Below are 11,255 nucleotides of genomic sequence, written 5' to 3'. Positions count from 1 at the left end.
GGTTCATGAGATCATGCCCTTTTCCTCCTGTCCAGAACTGAAGTTTTGCAAAACTTGCACTAGCAAGTTTGTGCTTTTGACAAACTAACCTCACAACCCTTTTAGTCATCCGGAGAGACCCTGATCTGGAGATTTCGGACCCTCCAAGAAATGCCTAGGTGCCTGTGGCATTTTGTCAAACACCTTGAGTGCATGAACAACTTTGACATGACAGTTGTCATTGCACTGTGACCTTGCACCTCTGGGCAAACTAACTTGTCCACTAAGCCTCTAGATGACTCTACCCTAGGTCTGTTAAACCCCAATCTCACCCGAGACCACTAGCATGCCCTGGCTTATTGTCGAGCACATCCCGTGCGTGTCTGGGCGTGCCCAGAGCGCACGTTTTGCACGCGCGTGCACCGAGCCGCCGCGTCTCGCTGCCGCCCACCCCGCGCCCATTCTGGCCCTTGGCCTCTCACAACCAGCACGGCCGCCTCCTCCCTCGCCGCAGAGCTGCCCCTGGCGCCCTACAGCGCCGCCGTTAGGTCGGCCACGGCGGCTAGCGACCGGCCAGAGCAGGGCTCTGCCTCGGACGGCGCCGCCCGAGCCACCCGGCTCGCCACCTGCCGCCTGCAGCAGCGCGAGCTCATCCACGAACGCGTCCTCTAGCTCTCGTCGCCGCCACGTTGCATTGACTGCTATAGAGCGGCGGTTCACCGGCGATCTTATCCACGGCCGTCGCGAACCGACTTGGATGTGCTATAAAAGGAGGCCCCTGAGCTCCTCCGAGCACTCAGGCAGCCTCACACCATCCTTCTCGTGCCCCCCCTTAGTCGTCAATCGAAGAGAGGAGGCCGTCTTCGCCTTCCCCGGTCAGCTCGGCCGCCGCCCCGTACCGGCCCGTTCTGACGCAAGCAAAGCCTCCCCCTGACCCCAACACCATCGTTCGACCCCTCTTGAACCCGCGGAGCTGCCTAGCCTCCCAGACGCGGCTAGGAACCACCATGGCCAGAACCCCCAAATCCACCGAAGCCTCCCCTCCGCCGCAGAGCTTGCCGCCGGCGATTCTCTCCATCCCCGGCGACCCTACAACCACCGGGAGGACCGTCTAGGAGTGGCGGATCCATCCCTGCACTTGGATGCCCTCGAGGAACCAGCGTTCGCCGGCGAGGATCGCCGGAGCTCCGCCTCCGTTCGGCCAAATGAGAGGGAAGGCGGGGGACGACTAGTCAAACCTGACTAGTGGGCCCCCTGGACCCACTGTCAGTGACCCAGCCCCGCCACCACGTGGTTTAAGTGAAGACGTAAAACCACAAAGTATGTTTCCTCCGCTCCGAAAACGTATTCCGGTCTGAAACGTTTTCTTTTCTACTTTTATTTTAAAAATAGATTTGACCAAAGCTTTGACTGGCTATAACCTTTTAAATATAACTCCAAATGAATTGATTCTTTGTTCTACCTCTCCCAAATTCTGTCTAGTTTATTTTTCAGATTTATTTGAAAAAAATTCAAACAATTGTTTTGTGCTGTTTTAAAAATGTGTGTTAATTCCAATTTATTTAAAATAGGATTTTGGAGGGAGAGAAGAAAACTTTCAAAAGTTTTAGAGTGCACCTCACCCCTCCACAACTTGAAGGCAAGCATTTTGAACCCTGGCATAATATGGTTGTGTGTTGTTTGATATGATTACAACACCTCTCATCTCGGAGTTTTTCGATATTTTTCTGTGATAATAAGTGCAAACTCACAAGTGCATATTGATGATTCATGCTGTTGTAGTTTGATATGTTGAGATGGTAGTCACCATCACATGCCTCCCTTGCATACCAGAAGGAACCCGGGAAAGCTTCTGTCTTGGGTAGACACGAGCTTGTTTCCGGTCGTTGAGACGAATGTGTCCGGTACGGCATAGTGAGACATGATGAGTGGTGATTATGACTGTTAGTTGAAGGCATATTTGTTATGCTAATCGTGTAGGTAACACATAAACCTCCTGAGTCGACCGTAGATCGAGTCTTGTTCCAGTAACCCCCACACTTGATTCGTACTACCAATAGTCCCTGCCACAGGTAGGGTACGGTTCAGTAATTTGTCAACCCCTTTCAAGCACACACCATACAGAGGGCCGGGATGAGGGTACCATGGCCATGGATTAAAGCCAGTCATCCGGTCAGGGGGCATGGGTGTTTCTGGTTGGGACCGAGAGGGGAGGCCACCCCTTAGAGCGCGCGATATAAATGTGATCCCATGCTACGCGAGGTTGTAGCCTCCCCACTTAGAGTTTTACTTGACATGTGTCGTGGGTGATTCCAGACACCGGTAAGTTGAGCTGGTGTGTGCAAGTCAGGTGTGTTTTCAATTAAAAGACCGTAGACGGAATTAGTCCCGATGGACTAAAGGAATCCGTTACTCGTGGGTAAAGAGTACACCCTCTGCAGAGATTAAATCTATTTGAATAGTCGTGTCCATGGTTAAGGACAACAGTCTGGGATGGGTCAAGTGTCGGTCTTAGTGTCGGTCTTCAGAGGAGAACTACTAAACCAGAACATGGAAATTATGACGTGTGACATATGATGATTATGATTATTATTATTATGAACTAACCCATTATATTACTTGAATTATTGAATATCCCTAGGACGGTTCTACCTCCTGGATATTCATTGTGATTATTTACTTTATAAGCCCTTTATGTGGTGTCGCTGAGACGCCCGACTGTGGCATTGCTTGTTAATTATTTACTTTATAAGCCCTTTATGTGGTGTCGCTGAGACGCCCGATTGTGGCATTTCCTGTTATTTATTTACTTTATAAGCCCTTTATGTGGTGTCGCTGAGACGCCCGACTGTGGCATGCTTGTTATTTATATACTTTATAAGCCCTTTATGTGGTGTCGCACAGACGCCCGACTGTGGCATTTTCTTTCACTCCATTATTGCATATTCATGTTGCATATAAATAACCTGCTTGCATGCATCAGAGAATTTATTTTATGACTGACGATGTGATTATAGTATATTTCAGGGCATGATTATCATTTATATTATACCTGTGTTCGTAATGTTTGCGAGTACATTCAAAGTACTCACTGGCTTGTGCCTGGCTATTGTCTTGGCCAGATTTCTTGCTTGGAGAGGAGCGTTGCGACGACAGCCCCGGAAACTAAGCAACGGTGATAGCAGCCTCGCGAAGATAGGAGTTAACCTGGTCAGCTATTCCTATGGGAAATGGAGTCCCATAGATGCTGATGACCCACAAACCGCTTCCGCCATCAAACACTAGGAACCAATTGTTGTACTCACAGGCCAGAATGGTCTTGTACTACATATTTTGTACCTTGCTTGGAATTTCTGTATCAAGTTAGTGCCTCATCAGCTAACAGTTATCCTGGGGCTGGTGAGCACAATGGCCATTTTCTGGGAAATCAATTACCCGGAAAATCGGTTGTGACAAAAAGGTGGAGATCGTGCTGCTCCATCAGATTCTACAGCCTGAAACATTAACACTCAGGTCAAGTGGTCTGTGCTTCTATACATCTGATGGTGCTTTTATCTGGAAGGACAGTAAACTTTATGACAACAGGACTTTTGTTGTATGATTGGAATTTATTTTGTTGTGATACAACATTTATGATGCTGCCACAAGCTGCAGTAAGTATGACGCTATTTTTGTATAGTGTAGGTTTATCTTAGTAATGTATTCGGATGAAAGCTTCGTAGGAGCCCAACATGCCAACATTCGTCGGGCCCATTCCAATTGGGCTAAAAACGATTACGGGCCGAAATTGGCATGTAGCCCACTAAAAATATCTGGGCATAAATTAGCATAAGCTTCCAAATTTTTCTGGTAGGCATGTGCCCATAGTGGGCCTTTAACAGGCCCTCAGTAAAAGTAGGCCGTTTACAAGTGTAAATATGTCGAGCCCATAAAAAACATGGGCCTTTAATAGACCGAAAGTGAGATTGGGCCCTGATTGTGCCAATAACCCACTAGACTTAGCAGGCCGAAATGGTGGCCCATTTACGATGCAGATATTTGACAGGCCGAAATTCGGACGGGCCGTAAATTCACCGACCTAATACACGGCCTTTAACAGGCCGGAACTTCGGTCGGGCTAGATTATCGTCATTTTTATATGGGTCGTTAATGGGCCCGATATGACGTTGGGCCACATATGGCCCATGGTTTACGTCCAGCATTAACAGGCCGAAAATGACAACAGGCCGAAAGTGGGCCAAATCTATAGTGGGCCTCTAACAGGCCGAATGACAGACATGGCCGAACATGACCCAAATCCTTCATGGTCGTTTATGGGCCGAAAGTTTTGGTGGCATGTAAATGGTCCCAAATGAAGCCGGACCTTTAACAGGCCGGAAATACACCGTGCCGTAAATCGGCCAAAATTACTTAGCGGACTGTTAACGGGCCAGAAGTCACCATGGGCCGCATTGATGACAAGTTTAGACTAGGCCGTTGACGGGCTGATTTGACAGAGAATGTTGGGCCTTTAGCTGGGTCGGCCCATTATGGTCTGCAGAATCTTGTGGGCCTTTAGCTGGGCCGGCCCATTGTGGTCCGCAAAATCTTATGGGCCTTTAGCTGGGCCGGCCCATTATGGTCCGCTAAATTTTGTGGGCCTTTAGCTGGGCCGGCCCATTAAAGTCCGCTAAATCTTATGGGCCTTCGGTTGGGCCGGCCCATTTAAACTTTGTGGGCCACTTTTGGGCCGGTCCACGTGTCAACATATCATAGGCCCATCTTGACCGTTGGATGAGTGACACTTGTGCCAACGCGGAGCTGACACGTGGATCCGTCAGCCAATGAGAATTTTACACGTGGAAAATTGGCATTGGTCGTGGCTGTTAACGGGTTATCGGATCCAAAATCCGACCCGATAGCTTAACGGCGTTCCGTTACTGTGGATGCCACGTGTCGGTCACCCTTGACGAAAGCACTTCTGTGACGCGCGATTTATCGTCATGGAAGTGGACACTTCCGTGATGATAATTTTGGTAATGTCATGGAACACTTCTATGACAGCACAGGTATGACTATCTTGATTATGTCATAAATTTGTCATGGATGTACATGCATAACAAAAAACGCGACCTACTGTGACAAACATGTATCATCACGGAAGTGTATTTTTTTGTAGTGAGATAAGGTAGATGCTTCTTTTTGTTGGCTTCTGTGTCATCCACCGTTATTGACCACTAATTGTTTCCTTTGCACCTCTGTGTAAACAGGGTTATCTACTTCACCTCATTGCCATTGTGACCTTTTGTTGCACTGCACAAAACACTTTTCTTTTAAGAGTGTTTTGTGCAGTTCAACCAAAATGTCACACCGACAACGTTGCTTGATTGCTTGATCTTAGTGGAACTGCACAAGAGGAGATCTTACTTCCTATCAGTTAAGGCGAATTTGGTTCAAATCTTCTTCTTGTGAGTTGTTTGAATTACGCATCATGAGAGGTTAGTACTAGCCTTCTTTCACATGATTCTGCAGTGTGCTTTCATATGTTGTGCTACTTGTACGATAATGTTGCTTGATTTTAGTGAAGTGCACAAATGGAGACAAGACTTCCAATCTGTATGTGCACCGTAATACCCCATTGAGGTAAGATAAGGATATTTCACAACTGTTGGACTGTATTTTGCCACTTTCATCAGAAAATTAACTTTAGTACTATACTTGTGCTCCCTAATTGACATGCCAAACCTTACATTGAAGGCAAAGCTTGTCTGTTATTGAACCAAGTGATGAAGGGGAAGAACAAGCGGAGGAAAAACAAAAATCAACTCCCAGTGCTGTAATGAAGCACTGGAATTGTGATGACACAAGTAATGATATAGTTTTGCATCTTAATTTATTTCTATGGCTGGAACGAGCAATTGTTTTGCCACTGATTTGATGCCATACGTAATTATCTCTACTTGCGCAAACATGGATCTTCTTTGAAGATACCATATATTTTACTGGAACTGCACAAGAAGATGTTGGAAACATTAAACTAATCGAGGAGTATATAGTAAGCATGGCCACCCCCGTAGATAGCAATAGATGGTTCCAGAGAAGTGCTTCATCTGTATGCTCTACACAATCAGCCTCCTGACAAATGTTGGTACTCGCCCACTGATTTCATCCAGATAATTGAGCTTTGTCATCTCTATTGGTGTTGTACTACTGTTTAGATACTGTCATGAAAAAGTGGTATTGTCCTTGAGAAGTGCTTCATCTGTGTTGTTTTAAATATTTCCTTTCCTTTTTTTGAGCAAACAGGGATCATCTTCCTCTGAAGAAGAATATGGAGTACATGAAATGACTAGTTCCGATTATGCCATGATGAAGAAGCCATGTCTATCTTCTCATCCGAAGGAGCAGTTGAAGGATGGTTACATTACTCCCCACAAGACCAAACTAACTTCAGCTCAGAAGGACTGACAAATCTCCATTTTTTTACTGTGATGCACGAGTACAATGTTGTTTTAGGATTCTTTCTGGTGAGTTCCATTTTTCTAAAAGTGTGCTCTACATGGACCATGTATGTGCCTGTTCAAACTGTCAATTCATAGTACAGTTTGCTTTATACTAATCACTTTTTTGTATTTGTGCAAACAGGGATGCTCAGCTTGATTTCAACGGGAACTGCACAAAATGTTCATGAATACATCGAATCATTCATTTCCACCACAAGAAAGGAGGTGCCCATAAGTTCAAGGCGTTGCAACATATAAGGGCGAAATCATACAAGCTACGCGCGAATTTGGTTGATTTTGGTGGAACTGCACAAAAAGAATAGCTGGTTTATTTAGCACGAGGTGCCATGTCAATGTCCGAACTGATGGCTAACCCTTCCCATTCCACAATCATAGGCATTTGATATTTTGGAATGGGACAACCTTGTCAAATTTTGCTCATTAATTTTAGCAAGATTTTGATATTTTCGAATGGGACGCCCTTTGCTGTCAGCAACGTCGATCAATTTTTTCTTTATTATTTAGTTGTGAAGTAAATATTGCCCCTGACATGTGAGTCACTGAGATGCATAATCATCGATTGTTTTGAATGTTCTCTATGAATCGCCAGCCTGTGTGTTTGATTGCAATGTACAGAAACGCTAAAAAGTTGCTCAAACTCTTTGTACTCCTTCTGTTCCTTTTTACTTCGCACATTGTGAAAGTGCATACTTTTTTGTATAAGATTGGTCAAAGTAGAGATACATTGACTGCAGAAAAAACTTGTATGCAGACTAGAAAGGACCGGAGGGAGTACATGTGAAATTGCTGCAAACGTGGTGATCACCCTGGGAATAATGCTAGTACGTATTGTTTTGCATGTTCATCCAATGCCAGTGATACAGGAATTCAAACTAATCGAAATAAATTCATTCATACATGGTCGGATTTCATATAAACATGCCGGATTTCATTACATTTCATACATTCTTCAACTAAAAAGGGGTGTTTGTGGCCGGATGAATCTCCCAGATGCAGAGGCCGGGGGTCATCCTCCTTTTCTAAAACAAATTAAAAAGGGGTGCGCTGGAGGTATAATTAATTAACCAAAGCTACCCACCTGTGTCCCGCTAAGCTGAACAGAAGCTTCCGTGAATTAACTGCAGGTGCAGTTGCGTAACTGACATGTGGCCTGTTGGGCCCACGTGTCAGTCAGCCAACTGCACCAGCAGTTAAGTAGAAGCAGCGTTCTTCTCCAGCGGAGCTCTCTAACTCCACGTCGCCGCCAAGAAGCTAACCGGCCGTCAATGTTCAACCCGCCTAGCTTGGCTTCAACCGGAGGGTAGCAGCAGTGGCCTTACTTGGACCCGAGCGGCAGTGACCTACCGTGTTCTACTCTTCCACATTTTCTGTGTGGCGTGGCCTCGTTGGCAGCGGGGTGGGGCCTCGGCGGAGCCGGCGATGTCCTCTGTCTCGTTGCCGGCGGGCGGCGCCTCAGCGGAGCGGTCGAAATCCTCCCCCACGTTGCCGGCAGGGTGGGGCCTCGGCTGAGCCGGTGATGTCCTCTGCCTTGTTGTTGGCGGGGCGGGGCCTCGGCCGAGCCGGCGGTGTACTCTGCCTCGTGCTTGGCGCCACGGGGCCTCGGCGGAGCTGGCGGTGTCCTCTGCCTTGTCGTTGGCCCCGCGGGGCCTCGGCGGAGCCGGCGGTGTCCTCTGCCTCGTTGTTGGCGTCGCGAGCCCTCGGCGGAGAAGGGCATCGTCGACGCCAGCGGATCAGGGACTCCTCGGAGCTGGCATTGTCATCTGCCTCGTCCTCGGTCTCGCCAAAAAGCGCCTCGCCCGCTTCATCGCCCTCTTTGCTAGCCTCTTTGTAGGCGGCCGCAGCCTCCGCCACCCGCATGCGGTGCCGCCAGCGCTCGAGGAGGCCCTTGCAGGTGGAGTGGTACTAGTCGGGAAGAGTCTCCTGCTCCGCGGCGATCTGCTCCTCCGCCTGCAGGTGCTCCTGGAGGAGATGGTGGTTGTAGGCGGCGTCGGCCTGCGCCTCCCGGAACTGCTCCTCATGCATCTGCCTCACCCTGTCCACATATTGGGCACGGGCCTCGCCGCTGGTCATGGTGCAATGCACCGGCAAGGATGGCGCGGAGGAGGGGGTTGGCGCCGGATCGTCGACTACCATGTTCTCCATTGGGACGTCGTCGTCCTCTGGCTGCTTGTCGGCCAGCCGGTCGGCAGGAATGGATGCCATCTCCTTGTGGTCCGTCGTCCGCCCGTCCCGAAGAGCGCTAGAGCGCGAGGAAGCCATGGTGGGCAGTAGTGGTGTGGACAGGAGAAAGGGAACGGATGCGGATGACTGCGGCTATGGCTGGCGCAACAGTTTATATAGCAATGGTGGGCGGGCGGAGGGACGGACGTGTGGCTCCGGAGTAGCTACCTCGGCAACCGCGTATCATTAATGTGTGCGGCAGATGGACGGACGGACGACACTTGTGTCATTTGAAGGCGGAGCAATCGCCTGCATCGGGAAGCAGGGCGGCCGGCGCTGACTGTTTCGGGCGGAAAGTGCGCGTAGGCGAGGAGATGACTTTACTTGGATAGGATGACAATGGGGACCCACCAGGTCCATAGCCTCATGTATGCAAATGCCTCCTTATTATATATATATATATATATATATATATATATATATATATATATATATATATATAACTATAATTTATTTTGCTTCCTCCTGGTTTCCTGACATCACGGTCCCACACCATTGTCAACCTATGTACTCCCTCCTTTCCGCTTTATAGGGCTTATCTCAAAATTTTAGTTTTTCCATTTTATAAGGCTCAATTTGGTTGTTTTCCATCACATGTTCAGATTCCAAGGTGCATTAAATCATTGCATGCAAATATTAAGAGAAATTTGACCAATGCATGTACTTTACGCATGCATGCATTGCAATTAATGCATTGATAAACATATTTTTTGAGTATAACAAGAGCATTAACTAGGTGCTTTTGCAAAACTACAAACAGATTTTTGAATTGAGCATTATAAACCGGAAAGGAGGGAGTAGTCAATAAACGAGAGAATTGCACAAGAAGCGGCCGACAGCTGGGACCAAGAAGCTCAAGCAGTATTTCTGTTTTTGAGGTGTGAGCACTGCAGAGTTTTTCGATGTTTACCCCGGATATCAATTTTTGTCCTCTGAACAACAACAAAAACATCGCTGCAGGTATTAACTGGGCGGGCTGTGGCCCGTCTAGCCCAGGCCAGATATCCGGCCCAGATATTAATTTTTTTCAAGCTGAAAATGGCTAGCCCTGCTATACTTTTTTAGGAATACCCAGGCAAGGTCAAGTTGTTATTCTACGCCCCGCTGGGCTGCAAATCTTTCCTAGGAGGGATGCATTAGGCTTAACAAGAAAATGGGCTTTAACAAATCATAAATGAGATGTAATTATAAAAACTGGGTAGTAACTATAAAAAAATGCACCAAACAGTGATTACTTTATAAAATATTATTTTTGGAATATTGAAAATTTTAATTTCATTAATTGTTGCGAGTGCAATGTTTCGTTGGATTTTTACGTAATATAAATTTATATTGAAATCGTATTTAATCTGACTAGAAATTTCGGGATAAAAATATTCGGATCCCATCAAAATGTGGGAAATTTTATTGAATTCTGTTTTGAACGGTTGGTTGAAATGGGCTGTACTTTTAACAAACTATAAATGGGTTGTAGTAAATTGCATTAGAATTCAAAAATGGGCTACACATTCTTACAAATCTCAAATGGGCTATAAGTTCTCTGCCACACACTTCTGGCCTTACTAAGTTGACGAGTCCCCTAAAAAAACAGAGTTGACGCGTATGCAAGGCTTTGTCAACTTATAGTCAACACACGGTTCTAGCAGCAGTGGCCGTTGGATGTCCATCCAACGGATGCCGTGCTTCTTCTTCAATCTTGGATATTCTAGCTTCACCCGCCCAAAAAATGATTCCTCCCCCTGACATCTAGGGCGCACCGTTTCGGAAGCTGACCTGTGGGCCTACTAAGTTGACGTACCAAGGGCTTTGGCAACTTAGTCAATATAAACGATTCTAGCTGCAGTGACCGTACGATGTCCATCCAACGGCCGTCGTGCTTCTTCAACCTCTGGTCTTCTTGCTCCAGCCGCCCAAACCATCGCCGGTCGTGACGCCTGCTCCTGCCTCCCGTGGCCAGCTGTGCTGCCGCGGAGGCCTCACCGCCCCTACTACTCCCACCGCTGGCCAGGCCATCCCTCCACTCACCCACACCCCCTGTTATTCTGCAGCGACGGCAACGCAGCCAAACCAGTGAACCCTCGTACTCCTCTCCGCGTGTGCATCCACTGCTGCGTCTTCCCCGGCTCTGCTCCGTCCCCTTCCTAGGCCTCGCCGTCGTCCACCGCCGTGGTGCTCTCGGCGCGGCGTGGCCAACGAGGTCAAGGAACGACTTTCATGGGACATGGACTGTACGTGGAGAGGCTGACAGCTGGGTCCACGGCAGCCGCAAGGAAGTGCCTACTTATTACGCGCAAAATAATTATTCCTCCACCTGACAGAACGGGCCACCGTATTTTGCGAAAAAAATGATTCGCCCCCTGACTGCTGGGACCCATGAGCTACATCTTCGCACGCAAGGAAGTGCGTCCAAAAAAAATGATTCGCCCCCCTGACTGCTTGGACCCACCAGCTACATCTTCGCACGCAAGGAAGTGCGTCCGAAAAAAAACGATTCGCCCCCCGACTGCTGGGGCCCACCAGCTACACCTTCGCATGCAAGGAAGTGCGTCCGGG

The sequence above is a fragment of the Triticum aestivum genome, chromosome 7B (assembly GCF_018294505.1).
Source record: "Triticum aestivum cultivar Chinese Spring chromosome 7B, IWGSC CS RefSeq v2.1, whole genome shotgun sequence".
NCBI classification, from domain to species: domain Eukaryota; kingdom Viridiplantae; phylum Streptophyta; class Magnoliopsida; order Poales; family Poaceae; genus Triticum; species Triticum aestivum.
This window is presented reverse-complemented; position numbering follows the sequence as displayed.